Genomic DNA, 12,713 nt, shown 5'->3' with positions numbered 1-12,713 from the left:
TCAGGCTCCTTGCTCTGCGGGGAGCCTGCTTCTCCCTCTGCCTCTGCCTGCCATTCTGTCTGCCTGTGCTTGCTCGCTCTCTCTCCCTCTCTGACAAATAAATAAAATCTAAAAAAAAAAAAAAATTCTATTTTCTCAAATGGCAACACTTATCTCAAACAATTTTCCCACATCAGTCAGACGCACTGCTTCCTGCGTGCGATGGTGAAGAATGGCAGTCATACAAGGCATCCTCGCCTTAGTTCCAGCCCAAGCCTGCAGGCCTGACGTTTGTGGCAGTGTCTGACTAGTTCTCTCCTCTTGAAAAAGACTCCTGCAGTTCCTTGTGTCCCACCACCATTCGAACAACACTACGTGCCAACTCACTGCGGGCTCCCTGTGTTCCAGACAGTCTGTTAAGCACTTCCTTCGTTTGATCTCTCGCCACGACTCTCCATTGCATTATCTCTCCCATTTCATGGATCGAGGCTCAGGGAGGTTAAGTGATTTGCCCAAGGATACATAACTGGGAAGCAGCTGAGTTGCGAGAGAAACCAAGGCTTCACTGAAACCAGCCTTTGTGCTGGATAATCGACTGCGTTCCCACATTAAAAAAAAAAAATTGGACATGTCTGTTAAATGGGCACATACCTTTTTAGCGATATTGATTTAGCCCCGTGATTGATTTCCACTCACTCATCCAATCAGCGGGTATTGACTGAGGGCCTGTGGTGTGTCCCAGGCACTGGGGGATGTGAAGGTGAACAAGTTAGACAAAGTCCAACCCTGTGAGTGTGACCAGGGTGGGGGCATGGTGACAGTAAGGGCGACGACAAGGGAAGGAGGGAGGGCCCCCTGCTGGTGATGAAGTGCCGTGAATGAGACACAGTGCACGTGGCCAGCAGGTGGTGTTCATGGTGGCCAGAGAGGGCCTCTGAGAGAAGGCTACTTAGGAACAGCGATCTGAAGGGTGAGAAAGAGTTAATCATGTAGGGAGCTAGGGGATAGCAAGTGCAAATGCCTTGCGTGATCCGGGGGTGGAAAAACGCAGAGTTGCTGGAGCATGGTGAACGGGCAAGGGCGCTCACAGATGGGAGGGTTAGGAGACAAGGTCAGCGGGTGGTTGAGACCTGCTCACGGTCTTAAGGACTTTGACTTTGTTCTAAGTGTGGTAGGAAACCACTGGAGGGAGTGACTTGATTGACTCATATTTGATCTCTCCTGCCGTCTGTGAGCTGCACTGACAGATTTTCTAGTACTGAGTCAACCTTGGAGTCTTGAATACCCTCCTCCATTTATATCAGGCTGTGTGAAACAGGCTGCCTAGCACGAGAGTAGATACGTAAGACATTAGAACATGGTATAGAGCCCAGGAACAAATACATATTTATATGACGTACATAGGAAGGCGTTTGGTAATGTGGGAAAAAAATAACATTTTAAATCAGTGGAAATGGTGTTGGGGCAAACTGGTCAGTCTATGAAAAATATACTTGGAGCTCTAATTCATAATGAGTGTAAAATTTGATTTCACTTTGGATTAAAGAATTAAAAACATGAAACCATGAAAACGGAATAAGAAAATATGGGAGAATATTTTAAAATATTCTTTGGGTGAGGAAGGCTTTTTTTTTTTTGAAGCAACATGTAAAATCTTAAAATCACAAAGGGAAGACTAACAGACTTGCCTTAATTTAAAATTTCCAAATAACAGTAAAAGCCATCAATATAATTGAAAAAAAAAAAAACAAAACTTGGTGCGCCCGGGTGGCTCAGTGGGTTAAGCCTCTGCCTTCCGCTCAGGTCATGGTCTCAGGGTCCTGGGATTGAGCCCCTCATTGGGCTCCCTGCTCAGTGGGGAGCCTGCTTCCTCCTCTTTCTCTGCCTGCCTCTTGCCTACTTGGGATCTCTGTCTCTCTGTCATATAAATAAATAAAATCTTTGAAAAAATAAAATAAAATTGAAAAAAACCTCAAGCCAGGAGTCACCCTTTGCAATATACATGAAAGAGCACTAATGTCCTGAACATTATGGAGAGCTCCTGTAAATCACTAAGAAATTAATAAGTAACTAAATAGAATTATGGACACAGACAGATACTTATGGACACAGAAATAGAAAAAAGGATACAGATAATTCAGAGAAGTGTAAATGCCCAGGGCATTGAAAAGATGCTCATTCTCACTAATGATCAAGAAAATATCAAAACTAGGAACTACTATTTTTCGTCTGACAAAAATTTTAATGACCTAACAGGCTGCATTGGCGAGAATGTGGGAGTGGTAGGAATCTAAACAGAGTTGGTGAGAAGGTAAATTAGTACGATTCAGGATTATATTTTGGCATTATCTATTGCTGTTAAATATCTTCTGACCGAGAAGTTCCACTTCTGGGAGTTATCCCAAGTAATTAAGTGGATACGTGCACAACGATGTGACCACAAGGATGATTCCGAAGCATTCTTTATAATAAGAAGTTGAATGGGAAATAACCTAAATTTTTGTTCAAAGAGGTTTGGTAAAATACAATGGAAAACTCTCTGGCCATAAAATATAAGGTCAAACTGGAGAAGCGTTCACAGTGTATTTTTTTTTAGCTGTGTCATAAAGGTTTTAATTACCTTTTTGAGGTATAATTTATATACAAAAAATGCACCCATTTCAAGCATAGAGCTAGATGAGTTCTGACAAATGTTTACACCCCTGTAGCAACTACCACACTCAAGACCTTGAACATTTCTTCCTCCCAAAAAATCCCCTCGTGGACCTTTGCAGTCTGTCTCAACCGCACCCCTCTGGCCCTGAGTCGCCGATCTGCTCTTTTTCTTTAAGATTAGTTTTGTCTTTTCTAGGATTTAATATAAATAGAATCATATGGATCTATGTGGTTTTTTTTTTTTCCATTTAAAAATTGTGGTTAAATAGGGGCGCCTGCATGGCTCAGTCATTTAAGTGTCCAACTCTTGATTTTGGCTCAGGTCATGATCTCAGGGTTGTGAGGTCAAACCACACCTCCGGCTCCAACTCTTTAAAAAATAAAGATTTATTTATTTGAGGGCGAGAGTGCGTGCGTGAGTGTGAAGGGGGAGGGCAGCAGGAGAGAATCCTCAAGCGGACTCCCCACTGAGCACAGAGCCCCATGACGGTCTCGATCTCATGACCCTGAGATCATGACCTGAGCTGAAACCAAGAATCCAACAGTCAGTCGGCTGGGCCACCGAGGCACCCTCTTGCTTTTAGTTCTTGAGCGTATACCCACAAGTGGAATTTCTGGGTCATTTGGTAATTCTTTTTTTTTTTTTTTTTTTAATTTTTGAGGACCTGCCAAACTCTTTTCCACAGTAGCTTTACCATTTTACAGTCCCACCAAAAGTGCATAAGGGTCCCAGTTTTTCCGCTTTCTCACCAAGGCTTGCTGTTCCCTGTGTTTTTGAGAGTAGCCGTCCTAATGGATGCGAGGTGGTATCTCATTATAGTCTTGGATTTGTTCCACTAGTGATGAGTGATGTTGACCATCTTTTCATGTGCTTAATGCCGAGTTGCATATCTTCTTTGGGAAGATATTCTGTTGAAATCCTTTGCCCATTTTTACATCCGGTTTTTGTTGTTGTTGTTGAGTTGTAAGAGATCTCTGTATATTCTGGATATTAATCTCTTATCAGGTATATGATTTGTAAATATTTTCTCCAATCCTGTAGGTTCCCTTTTATTCTGTGGGTAGTATCTTTTCATGAACCAAAGTATCCAATTCTCATGAAGCTCAATTTGTCTATTTTCTCTTTTGTTACCTATATATAGCTGTAACTTCAGTGTCACATCCAAGAAATCATCACCAGATCCCATGTCATGAAGCTTTGTGTTTTCTTCTAAAAATTTTATTACTTAGGTCTTACATTTAGGTCCTTGATCCTTTCGGAGCTTGTTTTTGTATATGATATTAGGTAAGATAGGTAAGGGTCCAACTTCATGCTTTTGCATGTGGCTGTCCAATTTTCACAGTACAATCTGTTGAAAAGACTGTCCTTTCCTCATTGTCAGAAATCTTTTTACCATATAAGTGAGGATGTCTTTCTGGGCTCTCTATTCAATTCTGTTCATCTGTATGTCCGTCACTATGCCAATGCCATAATGTCTTGATTACTGTAGCTTTGTACTGATTTTGAAATTAAGAAGTGTGAGTCCTCTAGTTTTGTTCTTTTTCAAGACTTTTTTTGGCTATTTGTCATCCCTTAAGATTCCATATGAATTTTAGGATGAGTTTTTCTATTTCTGCAGCAAATTTTAAGATTTTAATATAATTGCATTGGATCTGTAGACAGCTTTGGGTAGTATGGACATTTCAATAATAGTAAGTCTTCCAATCCATGAACATGGGATGTGTTTCCATTTATTTTCTTCTTTAATTTCTTTCAGCAGCAGTTTGTCACTTTCATTGTGCAAATCATTTACTTCCTTGATTAAGTTAATTCCTAAGCATTTTATTATTTTTGATGCTATTTTGAATGGAGTTGTTTTGTAATTTCCTTTTCAGATTGTTCATTGTTTACATATGAAAATACAATTTCTATTTGTGTGTTGACTTTGTACTCTGCTACTTTTCTGAAATAATTTATTAGTTCTAACAATTGTTTTGTAAAAGAGCATATCATCTGTAAGCAGAGATGATTTTAATTCTTCCTTTCCAATTTGGAAATGTTTTCTTTTCTTGCCTAGTTGCTCTAGCTAGAATTTCCACTACTATGTTGAATAGAAGTGGTAAAAGCGGGTTATATATCTTATTCCTCATCTTAGAAGAAATGCTTCTAGACTTCAAACATGGAGTGTGATGTTTGCTGTGTGTTTTCACAAAAAGCTTTAGTTATGTGGAAGCAGATTCCTCCTGTTCCTAGTTTGTTGAGAGGTTTTGTTTTTTTAAAGATTTTATTTATTTATTTGACAGAGAGATCACAAGCAGGCAGAGAGGCAGGCAGAGAGAGAGGAGGAGGCAGGTTCCCTGCTGAGCAGAGAGCCTGATGCGGGGCTCGATCCCAGGACTCTGAGATCATGACCTGAGCCGAAGGCAGAGGCTTAACCCACTAAACGGCCCAGGCGCCCCCAGAAGCTTTTGTCTTGATCAAGTTGCAATAGTTCATTTTTTTGCTTTTGTTTCCCTTGCCTATGGTGATTGTCTAGTAAGAACTTGCTATGACTGAGGTTAAAGAGGTTTCTGCCTGTGTTTTCCCCTAGGATTTTGATGGTTTCCTGTCTCATACTTAGGTCTTTCATCCATTTCGAGTTTCTGTTTGTGTATGGTGCATGTAAGTGGTCCAGTTTCATTCTTCTGCATGTGGCTGTCCAGTTTCCCAACATTATTTGTAGGAGAGACTGTTTTCCATTGAATAGTCCTCCTTGCTCTATTGAAGATTAGCTGACCATATAGTTTTGGGTCCTGTTGATTTTTTGTAGTGAGATGTTTAAATTTCTATCTTATTTTCTTTTGTATCTATATTATAGCTATTTTCTTTGTGGTTACCATGGGATTGTATTTAACATCCTGAAATTACAACTAATTTGAATTTGTACCAGCCTGACCTCGCAGTATATAAAAACCTCGCTCCTCTGTAATTCCATCTGACCCTTCCGGTTGTCAACATCACAGTGTTGCATCTTTATAATTGTGCGCCCCCCAAACGTAAATTAATGATTCTTTTAAATTCTCTAGTCTCTTTTCTTTAATTTCAAAACATTTCTAAGGAATCTGTACACCCAGTGTGGGGCTCGAACTCAAAATTGTGAGATCAAGAGTCACATGTTCTACCAACTGAGTCAGCCACACGCCCCTTCTTTAGTTTCTTAAATTATGCAGAAACAGAATTTGGAGTTAGAAACCAAAGTTGCAATAATACTAGCTTGTGCACCAATTTTTTTCCTGTAAAGTCTGCTAATAATCTTACTGAGGTTCCTTTATGTGATAGTTTCCTCCGTCTTGCTCATTTCAATGTTTTCTTTTTTGTCTTTTGAAAGTTTGGTTATAATGTGTCTTAGTACGGGCCTCTTTGAGTTCATCGTACCTGGAATTTATTGAGCTTCCTGGATATTTGATAATGTATTTTTATATGGAAAGAAATTAAGGTGTTCAGAATTATGATAGGATACCTTTTTGGGGGAGGTTGTGGTAATCAGATCCCATTTTTGTCTGGCCAAATAAAGAAAAGCTGGAACTACAGGACAATGTGATTAAGAAATTGTTTTTTATTTTTTGAATTTTTCTTCTCTTTTCTCTTCTCTTCTTTTCTTTTTTCTTTTCTCTTCTCTTCCCTTCCCTTCTCTTCTTTTCTTTTCTTTTTTCAGGTAGGCTCTGTGTCCAGTGTGAGCCTTGAACTCATGATCCTGTGATCAAGAGTTACGTATGCTACCAACTGAGCCAGCCAGGTGCCCCTGTTTTATAAATTTCAACTGCTTAGATTTTGCTAACATTTATTGCTTCCCCACCTCATTTAAATAGATTGCTTACAGAATTGTAAAAGTAATACATGCTCATTAAAAACATTTAAATAATATAAAAGCAAGTTAAGTATATGCCTCACATTTATTCCCCAGGAGGAACCTTTTCTGGTTGATATTTTGTTTTGTTTCATTTTTTAATTAGGTGTTAGTGCACTAGGGAAAATGAGACTATAAAAAGTATCAGGATAGGAAAAGGGAAAAAAAACTGTCACTAACTATTTCCAGTTGACATGATTGTATACACTAAAAATCCAAAAGAATCTACAATTGATTAGAACTAACACATGAACTTAGCAAAGTTTCTGATCACAAGATCAATACATAAAAATGTCATATATATATCTGCTTGCTAGCAATAATGAAATTGAAAGTAAGATCTTGAAATATTTAAAAAGCAAATATCTAAGAATAAATCTAGCAAACAATTTACAAGACTTCCACACTGAAAACTACAAAAGATATTAAAAGAAATTAAAGAAGACCTAAAGGAGGGATTTAACATATTCATGGGTTGGGAGACTTAATATTGTTAAAATGTTATCTCTTCCCAAATTGACTTATAAATTGAATGACTTTCTAATCAAAATTCCAGCAAGCTTTTTTGATGTGGAAGGGAGGGTAGACGTTGGCTAGCTGATTCTCAGACATGTATGTAAAGCAAAAGACTCTGGACTAGCCAAAATTATTTTGAAAAAGCAGAACAAAGCTTGAAAACTTACACTACACAATATCAAAGCTAGTCTAGGGATGTGGGTATTGCCACAAAGGCAGACAGATACCAATAGAGTGTCCAGAAAGAGACCCATACGTGTATGGTCACCAGATGTGAAACAAGGGCTCCGCTGTAGTTCAGCAGAGAAAGGATGGCCTTTGTATTAAATTCTGCTTTTCCAATGAGATAGTCTTATAGGAAAATGGACCTTGACCCCCTCCCTCCCATCATGCACAAAAATTAATTCAAGCTGGATCATAGATGTAAATGTGTGTGTAAGACAGCCAAGCCTTTAGAAAAAACTACAGAATGCTTTAAGGAACTTGAGCTAAGGTAAGCTAACTTGAGGTAAGGACTAGACAGAGCACACAAAAGCACTAACCATGAAAGGAAAGAGCGACATATTAGGATTCATTAAAATTAGGGATATCTGTTCAACAGAAGACAGTTTTAAAAGGGTAAGAAAGCAGACTGCTGACTAGGGGATGTCTCTGATACATTTAAAAATCAGTGAGACATCCCAGTTAAAATTGAGCCAAAAAATTAAAGATGTATCACAAAAGATAATATCCTTAGTCATTAGAGAGGCGCCTGGGTGGCTCCGTTGGTTAAGCATCAGACTCTTGATTAGGGCTCAGGTCATGGTCTCAGGGTCATGAGATCAAGCCCTGCGTCCGGCTCTTTGCTTGGCATGGAGCCTGCTTAAGATTTTCTCTCTCTCACCTCTGCCCTTCCTCCCCTTCTTAGAAAGAAAATGTTTTAAAATAGTAAAATATCTATATCTATATCTATATCTATATCTATATCTATATCTCCTCAGTCATCAGAGAAATGGAAACTGAAATCACTTTGAAAAAATGTTTGGTGGTGATAAGACTAATTATGCCTATTTTTTGTGATCCAGCAATTCCCTGCCTGGGTGTGTGTATATCCAACAGAAACAAGTGTTTATATCATAACATCAACACATTGTGTCAGAATATTCTAGCAGTTTTATTCATAGTGTTCAAAAAAGTGGAAACAACCAATATCCATCAACAATAGAATGAGTTTCCTTTTTTTTTTTTTTTTTCTTTTTTGGTACATTCATACAGTCAGGTCCTGCCTAGTAGTGACAGAACGCGAAGGACTGACACACTCAGCCATGTGGCTGACTCTCGCAGACGTGTGGAGTGAGAGAAATGAGACCACGCTCTGTGATTCCTAAAGTCAGGCCCACCCAGTGAGGCAGAGGCAGAGCAGTGGCTGCCCTCGGGGGTGGTTCCGAATGGGCAGGGGCCTGTGGGAGTTCTGGGGCACTGGAAACCTCCACACGTGGATCTGCTTGGGACAGACACGCAGGCATGTACACGTGTAAGAACCCGTGGAGTTCTCTTACTATCTGTAAGTTACAGCTCAAATCAAGGCCAGTGATGCTGGCCATTTTCTACAAATGCAAATGTGCCTAAACCCAAAGGAAGCAATGTTCCTGGGGCCCTTTAGCCCATGAGGCCAGGACGCTAGGGCGTCTGTCCGGCTGTTGGCATCAGTGATGTCAACGGCCCGGGGCTGGACGTGGCCTTCTGTCACTGGTTGTCCAGAGGCCCCCACAGGTGACAGACTGCTGCCACCGGGGTCAGGGGTGGTGGCCGTACGAGGGGACCAGGCTCAGTGCTTCTCCGCTCTGGCAGGACAGTGTCTAGAGCAGTTTTTAAATGTAATTTATTAAAATAGGCACAGCGTAAAAATTGTCATCGTAACCATTTTTTAAGTGTACGATTCCGTGGTACTAAGTGCATTTACAATGCTGTGAGACCGTCAGCACCATCTGTAAGATGACTTTTACATCTCGACTTTTTCATCCGCCGAATGGGAACTCTGCCCCTATGAAGCACTAGGCTTGCCATTTCCTTCCTCCCAGCCCCTGACACCCACCCTTCTGCTTTCTGTCGCTGTGAAGCTGACTTCTCTAGGGACCTCACCGAAGTGAAATCATATGGTGTCTGTCCTTCTGTGTCTGGCTTCTTTCACTGAAGATAATGTTTTCCAGGTTCATCCTTGTTTTAACACATATGAACATTTCATTCCTTTTTAAGACTAAGTAATATTCCATCTTATGGACAGACCACATTTTGTGTTCACTCATCCCTTGACAGACATTTGGGTTGTTTCCACCTTTTTTTTTTTTTTTTTAAGATTTTATTTATTTATTTGTCAGAGAGAGAGAGGGAGAGAGAGCGAGCACAGGCAGACAGAATGGCAGGCAGAGGCAGAGGGAGAAGCAGGCTCCCTGACGAGCAAGGAGCCCGATGTGGGACTCGATCCCAGGACGCCGGGATCATGACCTGAGCCGAAGGCAGCTGCTTAACCAACTGAGCCACCCAGGCGTCCCTGTTTCCACCTTTTTGCTCTTGTGAGTAAATGCTGCTGTGGACACGGGTGTGCAAATAACTGTTCAAGTCCCTGCTGTCAGCCCTTGGGGTGTATGTACTCAGAGGAGGAATGGCCAAATCAGACAGCCCTTCCACACAGCACTATTTTTAAAAAGCCACTGCTTAGCCCAACCACCTAGAGGTGTCTTTGGTGTGAGGTAGGGCCTCAACACGTGTGTAGTTTAAAGCTACCCAGATGCTTGTAAGGAGCTGGCAGAATTGAGAACCACTAGCTAGATCAGAGAGGCTGGGCAAGTGACAGAGGAGGGACCACAGCAGGCAAGAGTTAGGGGAGAGGAGACAGGACCGAGTGTGTCTGGGAAGCTGGGAGGGGTGAGTTCCCCCCGCCCCCACCCTGCAGTCCCATCAGGCTCTCTGTGTTGGAAACCAGCACTTCCTCTGAATCAGACACTGCTCTTTCTTAAGCCCTGCTGACCTCGGGGGAGAGGGTCAGATTTAGCAAATTAAGATACAGGACGCCTAGTAAAATTTCACTTTCAGATAAACAATGGTTCTTTAAGTATAAGTATATCTCAAGTATTCCATGGGGTGTACTTATACTTTAAAATCCAGGGCCAGCATCGGAGGCTGATGAGAGAGCTCCTCCACGGGACAGCTACCTGGCCACTCGTGGCAGCAGGCCCTGTGTGCAGCCCAGATGCTGCCCTGCAGGGTGGAACTCACCCCAGGCCTCTGAGTGGAGCATGACCCAGGGGCCACATGTCCACCAGGGACAGTCAGACAGGTCCTGCCCAGTGTAGTCCTCCTCTAGTGAGAGTGGAAAGAGGCCCCGCCAGCCTCAAGGTGGGGAAGATGGAGGGCAGGTGGGCCTCGGGGGGCCTTGGGGGATCTGAAGGCCAGAAGTCCGTCAGTATGAGAAGGTCTGAGCTGTGCTGGGCGGGGCCAGACCAGACGGACGCCCTTCCTCCGGAGCCCGGCTTCCCCTTGCCCACGCATCCTCCAGATCCTCGTCCATGGGGTAGGACGCAGCGGAGGACCTGTGCTCGCTGGTTTCGCTGTCACTCAGACCCTGTCCCTCAGGCTCTACAGCTGAGCTTCTGTCTCATCCCTGATAAGACGCAGGTCCCGACTGACTCATCAGCTCTCCCAGCAGGTCCTGTCTTGTCCTGTGCTCCCCTTCCTGGGGCCTTAGTCCCAGCCGTCTGTGGCCCGTGCACAACGGCCAGCCTCCCTCGGCCCGCCTGCACTCCACGGCTGTAAACCCCACGGAGCTGACCTCCTGCCTGGGCTGCCCTTCCCTCAGGCCACGGGCTCGGCGGTGCTCCTCTCTCCCAACTCCCCGCCCCCACCCCGCCTCCGAAGGCCCAAGAGCACAGTTCTCAGCCCCTTTGAGGCAGCCCAGCACCATGGCTGTGGACCACTTGAAACCAAATAGCCTTTCCCAGAGAGGGGAGGAAGTGGTACCTTTGCTGCAGGACACAGCCCTCGTGAAACTGCTGTGCCCCTGGGACAGAGGAGGGCCGGCCAGCCGGCACCCCACCTGGGAGCCAGCCTCAGAGTGGCCTGTGGTGGCCAAGAGAGAGACCCCAGCTCGGGGAAAGCCTGTGGCCCCCATTGAGGAGACCCAGAGGAGCTTGGGAGCCCAGAAGCTGGGCCATGGTCCCCATGCCCAGCAGCCACACCAGCCCAGCTCAGCGGCACCTTCTGAGAAGGCTTATGTGGTTGCCGTCTCTCTCAGAACGACGCGCCTCATCTCCGTCCAAAGGAGTGGCTGGGAGAGAGCCCTTGGGGCTGCTCACCCAACGGGACCCCAGCCCCCCGGCACCATCCACCCTTGGCGCTCGGGACCCTGGGGCAAGTCTGGCACTGTCACCTCCATCTTACAGGTGGAAGGGGAATGCCAGGAATGGAGCCCAGGTCTGAAGATGCCGGGTTTCTCCCCTGGGTGCCCGCTCGACCTCCCTTCTGCCTGCCTGCGGCATTTGCTGGCTACTTCCTGCCCCTCCTAGCGCATCATTAGTCTGGGGAGCTGGGCTGTGTCCCCTCGGCCCATTGTGGGCCGCCCTTGGGCACATGTTTGTTTATTCCACACGGAGAACTAGTCCTGCTCAGCAGCTGCCAGCACCCACGGGGACATCTTCTCCACGCCACCCAGCCACTGCCCCCTACAGCAGCTCAGGCCTTAAAAGTCACGGTCCCTCCTGCAGTCTCTTCTTCCTCCCCGTCCTGTGCTGAGACAGCCCGGGCTTGACTTACCTCCTGGGCCTCATTGTCCTAGGGAGGCCGAGACTGGGGGGCTGGGGCTGCCCCATCCCGGTGCTCCCACGCTCAGCCCTGCTCCAGTGGGCGGAGGCAGCGGCGTGGTGGCAGGGTGGGGGGTGTCCCGGGATTCTCTGTGGCCGGCCAGCCGGGCCTCGAGCCCTCAGGATCTGTGCAAGGCAGGAGCCAGGTCTTGCGGGAAGGGATGGGGAGGTGCTGCCCGTGCAGGGCAGGGGGAGGTGCGGCCCGCCGGCTCCTGCAATCCCCCGAGCCCACCGGCTGTCACGCCATCTGGGGCTCCTCACCTCTTCCTGTGCCGGGCTCCACCTCAACCCTCCTTCCTGTCTGATTTCAAAAGCCAACAGCCTCTCAGACAAATCAGTGAGCCGCGGCTGCCCGGATTGGCCCTGTCGCTGCCTGTAAGTCAGAGAGGCAGGGGTGCTGCTAGGATCTCGATTTGAGGACCCTTGCAGACGTCATGCTCAGCAGAGAGGTCCAACCAAGGCCACAGAGGAAAAGTCTCAGCACCAGCAGACCTTGGTTTTTGTGGGGCCGGAGGGAAATGAGACGGGCTGCAGGGGTGTTCAGTGACTTGTCCAAGGCCACACAGCAGGAAGCTGGCCACTGTGTCTGGAGCAGAGCCCTCTCACTTCCAGGCTGGCACGCTGTGCTGTGGCCGTGGCCCTCGTCATCCTGTCTCATCTCCTGTGCTTTCCTCTCTCGAGCACCCAGCAGGCACCTGCACCCCAGCTGTGCCCCACAGCGTCTTCCCAAAGGCAGGCCGGCTGTACCCTGAAACAGCAGAGTGTGGCAGTTCCCTCAGGCCCCGGAGGTGGGCCTCAGCACGTGGGCGTGAAGGGGTGAGGGGAAGGGCATGCCCAGAGTGGTCAACAGAAGCATGAGGAA

General features: G+C 45.6%; 1 protein-coding gene across 11 annotated transcripts in view; it reads right to left on the bottom strand.

Moving 5' to 3' along the window:
• Positions 1-12,088, bottom strand: part of LOC111156134 (NLR family CARD domain containing 3) — a 34,208-nt gene extending 22,120 nt beyond the window's left edge. For 9 of the 11 annotated variants that reach the window (XM_022516783.1, XM_022516787.1, XM_022516780.1 and 6 more), the window contains exon 1: positions 11,805-12,088. The gene's annotated coding sequence lies outside the window, so the exon portion shown is untranslated. The other 2 variants (XM_022516785.1, XM_022516786.1) reach the window with 2 other exon arrangements.
• Positions 12,089-12,713: the final 625 nt, after the last annotated feature.

This window comes from Enhydra lutris, unplaced genomic scaffold (genome assembly GCF_002288905.1).
Source record: "Enhydra lutris kenyoni isolate GAN:26980312 unplaced genomic scaffold, ASM228890v2 scaffoldscaffold45, whole genome shotgun sequence".
Lineage (NCBI taxonomy): Eukaryota > Metazoa > Chordata > Mammalia > Carnivora > Mustelidae > Enhydra > Enhydra lutris.
The sequence above is the reverse complement of the archived record's forward strand: the minus strand, read 5'-3'. Positions and strand labels throughout refer to the sequence as shown.